This window comes from Lampetra planeri, chromosome 22 (assembly GCF_965212315.1).
Source record: "Lampetra planeri chromosome 22, kcLamPlan1.2.h2, whole genome shotgun sequence".
In the NCBI taxonomy this organism is placed as follows: Eukaryota; Metazoa; Chordata; class Hyperoartia; order Petromyzontiformes; family Petromyzontidae; genus Lampetra; species Lampetra planeri.
Genome location: NC_136128.1, coordinates 832,501 through 840,000, shown reverse-complemented (window position 1 = coordinate 840,000; position 7,500 = coordinate 832,501). Strand labels below are relative to the sequence as shown.

General features: G+C 43.6%; 4 non-coding genes and 6 pseudogenes across 4 annotated transcripts; all 10 read left to right on the top strand.

The window, feature by feature from the left end:
- LOC144725501 (5S ribosomal RNA) overlaps positions 1 to 2 on the top strand; it is a 109-nt pseudogene extending 107 nt beyond the window's left edge.
- Positions 3 to 251: 249 nt separating this feature from the next.
- Positions 252 to 371, top strand: LOC144725232 (5S ribosomal RNA). Its single transcript, XR_013586711.1, has one exon. It is a non-coding gene; the product is annotated as a 5S ribosomal RNA (ribosomal RNA).
- A 249-nt stretch (positions 372 to 620) lies between these two features.
- On the top strand, positions 621 to 739 carry LOC144725165 (5S ribosomal RNA). Its single transcript, XR_013586651.1, has one exon. It is a non-coding gene; the product is annotated as a 5S ribosomal RNA (ribosomal RNA).
- A 249-nt stretch (positions 740 to 988) lies between these two features.
- Positions 989 to 1,111, top strand: LOC144725463 (5S ribosomal RNA; annotated as a pseudogene).
- Positions 1,112 to 1,339: 228 nt separating this feature from the next.
- Positions 1,340 to 1,458, top strand: LOC144726074 (5S ribosomal RNA). The gene has a single exon (XR_013587135.1). It is a non-coding gene; the product is annotated as a 5S ribosomal RNA (ribosomal RNA).
- A 250-nt stretch (positions 1,459 to 1,708) lies between these two features.
- On the top strand, positions 1,709 to 1,827 carry LOC144726132 (5S ribosomal RNA). The gene has a single exon (XR_013587191.1). It is a non-coding gene; the product is annotated as a 5S ribosomal RNA (ribosomal RNA).
- A 248-nt stretch (positions 1,828 to 2,075) lies between these two features.
- LOC144725322 (5S ribosomal RNA) lies at positions 2,076 to 2,194 on the top strand (annotated as a pseudogene).
- A 249-nt stretch (positions 2,195 to 2,443) lies between these two features.
- Positions 2,444 to 2,562, top strand: LOC144725280 (5S ribosomal RNA; annotated as a pseudogene).
- Positions 2,563 to 2,790: 228 nt separating this feature from the next.
- On the top strand, positions 2,791 to 2,909 carry LOC144725530 (5S ribosomal RNA; annotated as a pseudogene).
- Positions 2,910 to 3,158: 249 nt separating this feature from the next.
- On the top strand, positions 3,159 to 3,267 carry LOC144725721 (5S ribosomal RNA; annotated as a pseudogene).
- Positions 3,268 to 7,500: the final 4,233 nt, after the last annotated feature.

Genomic DNA, 7,500 nt, shown 5'->3' with positions numbered 1-7,500 from the left:
CTTTTGCATTTTCGTATCTGGATGGGTCGCGTTTTACTCTTCAATTCACCCAGTCAGTTCACCTGCCAATTGCACGCGGATATGGTGTACTGCATTGGGATCAAGATTTTCTTGTAAAAGACCGTTTAATGCCACTCTTTCGGGGCTCAACCAGGAGTCCAGAATAAACGTTTTCATGAGTGTTGACCTCCTGCAGTAGAGTTGAATCTTGATTTTTACAAATGAATGTGCGTCAGGTCTCTGCAAGTATGGGCTACGACCATATCACCCTGAATGCGCCCGATCTCGTCTGATCTCGGAAGACTAAGCAGGGTCGAGCCTGGTTAGTACTTGGATGGGAGACTGCCTGGGAATACCAGGTGTTGTAGGCGTTTGCATTTTCGCATCTGGATGTGTCGTGTTTTACTCTTCAATTCACCCAGTCAGTTCACCTGCCCATTGCACGTGGATATGGTGTACTACATTGGGATAAAGATTTTTTTGTAAAAGACCGTTTAATGCCACTCTTTCGGGGCTCAACCAGGAGTCCAGAATAAACGTTTTCATGAGTGTTGACCTCCGGCAGTAGAGTTGAATCTTGATTTTTACATATGAATGTGCGTCAGGTCTCTGCAAGTATGGCCTACGACCATATCACCCTGAATGCGCCCGATCTCGTCTGATCTCGGAAGCTAAGCAGGGTCGAGCCTGGTTAGTATTTGGATGTAAGACTGCCTGGGAATACCAGGTGTTGTAGGCTTTTGCATTTTCGTATCTGGATGGGACCCGTTTTACTCTTCAATTCACCCAGTCAGTTCACCTGCTAATTGCACGCGGATATGGTGTACTGCATTGGGATCAAGATTTTCTTGTAAAAGACCGTTTAATGCCACTCTTTCGGGCCTCAACCAGGAGTCCAGAATAAACGTTTTCATGAGTGTTGACCACCCGCAGTAGAGTTGAATCTTGAATTTTACTTAAGAATGTGCGTCAGGTCTCTGCAAGTATGGCCGACGACCATATCACCTTGAATGCGCCTGATCTCGTCTGAGCTCGGAAGCTAAGCAGGGTCGAGCCTGCTTAGTTAGTACTTGGATGGGAGACTGCCTGGGAATACCAGGTGTTGTAGGCTTTTGCATTTGCGTATCTTCAATTCACCCACTCAGTTCACCTGCCAATTGCACGTTTATATGGTGTATTGCATTGGGATCAAGATTTTCTTGTAAAAGACCGTTTAATGCCACTCTTTCCGGGCACAACCAGGAGTCCAGAATAAACGTTTTCATGAATGTTGACATCCCGCAGTAGAGTTGAATTTTGATTTTTACATATGAATGTGCGTCAGGTCTCTGCACGTATGGCCTACGACCATATCACCCTGAATGCGCCCGATCTCGTCTGATCTCGGAAGCTAAGCAGGGTCGAGCCTGGTTAGTATTTGGATGGCAGACTGCCTGGGAATACCAGGTGTTGTAGGCTTTTGCATTTTCGTATCTGGATGGGACCCGTTATACTCTTCAATTCAGGCAGTCAGTTCACCTGCCAATTGCACGCGGATATGGTGTACTGCATTGGGATCAATATTTTCTTGTAAAAGACCGTTTAATGCCACTCTTTCGGGGCTCAACCAGGAGTCCAGAATAAACGTTTTCACGAGTGTTGACCACCCGCAGTAGAGTTGAATCTTGATTTTTACATATGAATGTTGCGTCAGGTCTCTGCAAGTATGGCCTACGACCATATCACCCTGAATGCGCCCGATCTCGTCTGATCTCGTAAGATAAGCAGGGTCGAGCCAGGTTAGTACTTGGATGGGAGACTGCCTTGGAATACCAGGTGTTGTAGGCTTTTGCATTTTCGTATCTGGATGGGACCCGTTTTACTCTTCAATTCACCCAGTCAGTTCACCTGCTAATTGCACGCAGATATGGTGTACTGCATTGGGATCAAGATTTTCTTGTAAAAGACCGTTAAATGCCACTCTTTAGGGGCTCAACCAGGAGTCCAGAACACACTTTTCATGAGTGTTGACCTCCCGCAGTAGAGTTAAATCTTGATTTTTACATATGAATGTGCGTCAGGTCTCTGCAAGTATGGCCTACGACCATATCACCCTGAATGCGCCCGATCTCGTCTGATCGCGGAAGCCAAGCAGGGTCGAGCCTGGTTAGTACTTGCATGTGTAACTGCCTGGGAATACCAGGTGTTGTAGGCTTTTGCATTTTCGCATCTGGATGGGTCGCGTTTTACTCTTCAATTCAGGCAGTCAGTTCACCTGCCAATTGCACGCTGATATGGTGTACTGCATTGGGATCAATATTTTCTTGTAAAAGATCGTTTAATGCCACTCTTTCGGGGCTCAACCAGGAGTCCAGAATTAACGTTTTCATGAGTGTTGACCTCCCGCAGTATAGTTGAATCTTGATTTTTACATATGAATGTGCGTCAGGTCTCTGCAAGTATGGCCTACGACCATTTCACCTCGAATGCGCCCGATCTCGTCTGATTTCGGAAGCTAAGCAGGGTCGAGCATGGTTAGTACTTGGATGGGAGACTGCCTGGGAATACCAGGTGTTGTAGGCTTTTGCATTTTCGTATCTTCAATTCACCCACTCAGTTCACCTGCCAATTGCACGTTTATATGGTGTATTGCATTGGGATCAAGATTTTCTGGTAAAAGACCGTTTAATGCCACTCTTTCGGGGCTCAACCAGGAGTCCAGAATTAACGTTTTCATGAGTGTTGACCTCCCGCAGTATAGTTGAATCTTGATTTTTACATATGAATGTGCGTCAGGTCTCTGCAAGTATGGCCTACGACCATTTCACCTCGAATGCGCCCCATCTCGTCTGATCTCGGAAGCTAAGCAGGGTCGAGCATGGTTAGTACTTGGATGGGAGACTGCCTGGGAATACCAGGTGTTGTATGCTTTTGCATTTTCGCATCTGGATGGGTCGAGTTTTACTCTTCAATTCACACAGTCAGTTCACCTGCAAATTGCACGCGGATATGGTGTACTGCATTGGGATCAAGATTTTTTTGTAAAAGACCGTTTAATGCCACTCTTTCGGGGCTCAACCAGGAGTCCAGAATTAACGTTTTCATGAGTGTTGACATCCCGCAGTATAGTTGAATCTTGATTTTTACATATGAATGTGCGTCAGGTCTTTGCAAGTATGGCCTACGACCATTTCACCTCGAATGCGTCTGATCTCGGAAGCTAAGCAGGGTCGAGCATGGTTAGTACTTGGATGGGAGACTGCCTGGGAATACCAGGTGTTGTATGCTTTTGCATTTTCGCATCTGGATGGGTCGAGTTTTACTCTTCAATTCACACAGTCAGTTCACCTGCAGCTGCAACAACAACAACAGCAGCTGCAACAACAACAACAGCAGCTGCAACAACAACAACAGCAGCTGCAACAACAACAACAGCAGCTGCAACAACAACAACAGCAGCTGCAACAACAACAACAGCAGCTGCAACAACAACAACAGCAGCTGCAACAACAACAACAGCAGCTGCAACAACAACAGCAGCTGCAACAACAACAGCAGCTGCAACAACAACAGCAGCTGCAACAACAACAGCAGCAGCAACAACAACAGCAGCTGCAACAACAGCAGCTGCAACAACAACAGCAGCTGCAACAACAACAGCAGCTGCAACAACAACAGCAGCTGCAACAACAACAGCAGCTGCAACAACAACAGCAGCTGCAACAACAACAGCAGCTGCAACAACAACAGCAGCTGCAACAACAACAGCAGCAAGATGGCGGCGGCGTGTGCGGCCGTGTGTGCGTTGTGCTGCATGGGTGTGGGCTGTGCGTGAGAGTGGGTGAGGGTGAGCTGCGTGTGAGTGAGCTGTGTGTGTGTTTAAATTTAGTGTTTTAAAGATGTCAATTCACCTGCTGTGTATCTTACTACTGTCCCTCCCGGCCATATCTAGTGCCACACTCAACTCTACAAACGGCTACCCGCGTTACTTCGCGTCAATACTTATTGCTAAATTTGCCACTACACCTGCTAATGAAACAACTTATAGACACTTCTACACTCCATCATTGTATCCTTTTAAACCCTATCTTTGTCCCATTACTTCACCAGCACTCCTTCCAAACTTCATTCTGCTCTTAAAAATAACACCATCTGTGAGCTGCTGCTATTCGTCCAAGGTTCGTCGCTCTTCATCCTTTCACAGAAAATACCTGTGCAAACTATTAATTCTACTTTTCTTATTTCTGGGTGGTATTGAGCTTCATCCTGGCCCAAATGTAAAGAACTCATATAATTCTGTAGATTTTTCTGGCAGAAAAGGTGTTGGTGTTCTACATGTCAACATCAGAGGGCTTTTGATTAAATTAAGTCAACTAAAACTAGAAGTAGCAAATCTTGACCCGGACATATTTTGCCTAACAGAAACATTTCTCACTCCTGCCGTCAATGACTTGCAGATTACGATTGACAACTACAACCTTTTTCGGCTTGACCGAGGATCTAAAGGAGGTGGAATTGCCATCTATGTTCGTAATACTATTGCATGTTCACCAGCTCACTCCTTGTTTAAAAAATGTTGCTTTGAAGGTCTGGCTCTCAGAATAACTCTCCCTAATAATCAACACATATTGGTAGTGTGCTGCTATAGACCGCCTAGTGGTAAGGATGTTGAAGCTGCATCTGCACTGAGAGAGCTTCTTGGGGGCCTCCCTAAAGGTGAAATAGTTTTAGTGGGTGATCTAAATTGGAATTGGCTAAACCCGCCGGCCGTGGCCACAAATTTTGCAGATGAATTTAACCTGTTTCAATTAATAAATGTCCCCACAAGACCCAACCTAAAAAATCCGGGACAGTCATCTCTGCTTGACGTCCTATTGACAAATGCCCCTCACAATTTCGCACTGACTGGTGTTCTAGGTAATAACCTTAGTGATCACTCCTTCATTTTTGGGGTGAGATCATCAGCCAGACACAAAGCCCCCCCTAAATTGGTTGAGAAGCACTCCATGAGACACTTCAGCATACAGGCATTTACTAATGATGTGCTTCACTCGGATATTGACAAGGTCTGTGATATTCCAAACCTGACTACGGCTTGGGAGACCTTCAGGTACACGTTTCTACAAATTCTTAACAAACATGCTCCGTTGGTTAAATTTAAAACTAAAGGCAATCGTCCACCATGGTTTGATCCTTTGATTACAAAACTCATGAAAACTAGAGACAAGGCTTGGGCATGTGCTCAGAAAAGTAATTTGGTTAATGACTGGCTAGAATACAGGATTTTAAGGAATAGATGCGTCAAAAAAATACGGCATGCAAAAAATGACTACTTCTCTTCTACTCTCCTTGAATCTCATGGAAATGCCAGGATTTTCTGGAAAACAATCAAATGTATCGAAAAAGCATCCAAAACAGATCATCTGCCCGTTCAGCTTAACCGAAATGGGGAATATTTTTCAGATCCCCAAAAAATAGTTGACAATTTTAACCTTCATTTTTCTGAAGCTGGTACCCTATTTGATAATCTATTGGGAGTCACCCCTGCTCATGCAAATTCCTACACCCCTATCCAAACATTAAGCGAATTTAGTTTTCAGCCAATCCACGAAAGTAATGTTCTGAAACAACTGTCCTTCCTCAAAGGGTCCTCCTCTACCGGAGCAGATAGTATTCCCGTCTTTGCTCTACTAAGTGTTGGTCACCTAATATACAAACCTATAGCCCATATTTTCAACCTGTCCATCAAAGAAGCATCAGTTCCTCTAGAATGGAAACATTCCTATGTTCGTCCACTTCACAAAGGGGGCCCTAAAGATGATCCAAATAACTACCGACCTATCTCAATTTTGTCCCCGTTGATGAAAATTTTTGAAAAATTATTGAACTACCAAATTATCAGTTTCCTGTCCGCCAACAATCTATTACATCTAAAACAATCTGGGTTCCGAAAAAAATACAGCACCACATCTGCTGCATTAGACTCTATGAATCACATTTACAGTAGCCTTGATAATAAGCAGTACTGCGCCTGTCTTTTTCTTGACTTGTCCAAAGCTTTTGATACAGTAGACCACAACATCCTGCTTAGTAAAATAAGTTGCCTCGGTTTTTCCGAAAACACAGTAAAATGGTTAAAAAATTACCTCTTTTCTCGCACCCAAACTGTATTCACAGATGGTTGGAGGTCAAACAGTGTTAAGATAACAAAAGGGGTTCCACAGGGTTCCATTCTCGGCCCCCTCTTGTTCTCTCTTTATGTAAATGACTTGGGCACTGAACTGGATTATTCCAGGGTAAATCTTTTTGCAGATGACACGGTACTAATTACTGCTGGCCGCTCTCCGGATGACGTGATTGCTAAGCTCCAGAGTGATTTCAACAAACTACAACATCAGCTAGTTGCTCTTAAACTAGTCCTAAATCCTGCCAAAACCAAGGTGCTATGCTTCTCACCAGGACTAAAGCGGGAAGTTATTTTCCCCAAATTACATTCCTTAAATAATGATCAAATAGAGCAAGTTAAGATCTATAAGTATCTTGGGATCATCCTGGATTCAAAACTGAATTTTGAAGATCACATTGATTATATTGGGAAAAAGACAAAAATTAAAATTGGTTTTCTATATCGACACAAGCACTGCTTCCCCCCTATGTTCCGTTTGGAATTGATTAAAGCTACCATACTGCCTCTACTTGATTACTGTGACATTGTTTATAAATCAGCCCCAAGTACTGTACTGAAGAAGCTTGACTCAATGTATCACTCGGCCTTAAGATTTGCATTGAACTGCCCATATAGGACTCACCACTGTGACCTCTACATTGGGTCAAACTTAACATCTCTGAATGTTCGACGGCTTGTGCACCAGATCTTATTTATTCATGATGTACTTGCAAAAGAATCTGCAGATTACCTGCTGGATCTCATCTCTGTTTCAAAGAACAAATTTGACCTAAGGTCTACACTCATTTACCAGCTTAATATTCCCTATTGCCGTACATATACTGGAGGAAGGGCCTTTGCTATTGATGCCCCCAGGGTCTGGAATGCTGTTGCCAATAAATTGAAACTTGAGTCACTACCTATGAGATCTTCACTCAAAACTGCTCTAGAGGAGTTGTACACCCCTAGCTGCCAGTGCTATTCAGTGACCTAAAATAAAATGTTTCGCTCCGGATGATCGCTACAAAGTATGACCTGTGTTTTGATTTAGTGTGCTGATCTTAAAGGTGGAGTGACTCATGCAGCCAGCTATGGCTGCAGGGTTTTGGTAGTACATGTTGTTTATGCCATTTATTGTGAAAATTCTGTCACAGTTCCTATGATTGCTTTTTCATTGCTTTCATGGCTTTATTTTGGTGATTTCGAAAAGTTTATTGATTTAGCCATGTTTGTTTGTTGTAGTACAGAGTTAGACTGATGACCTTAATTTAAGCTGTCTTGTGGTTGTTGTTGTTGTTGTTTGACTTGCATCCCACTGGGATTTTTGCACACAGCGTTGGTGTACGGTGTTTTTT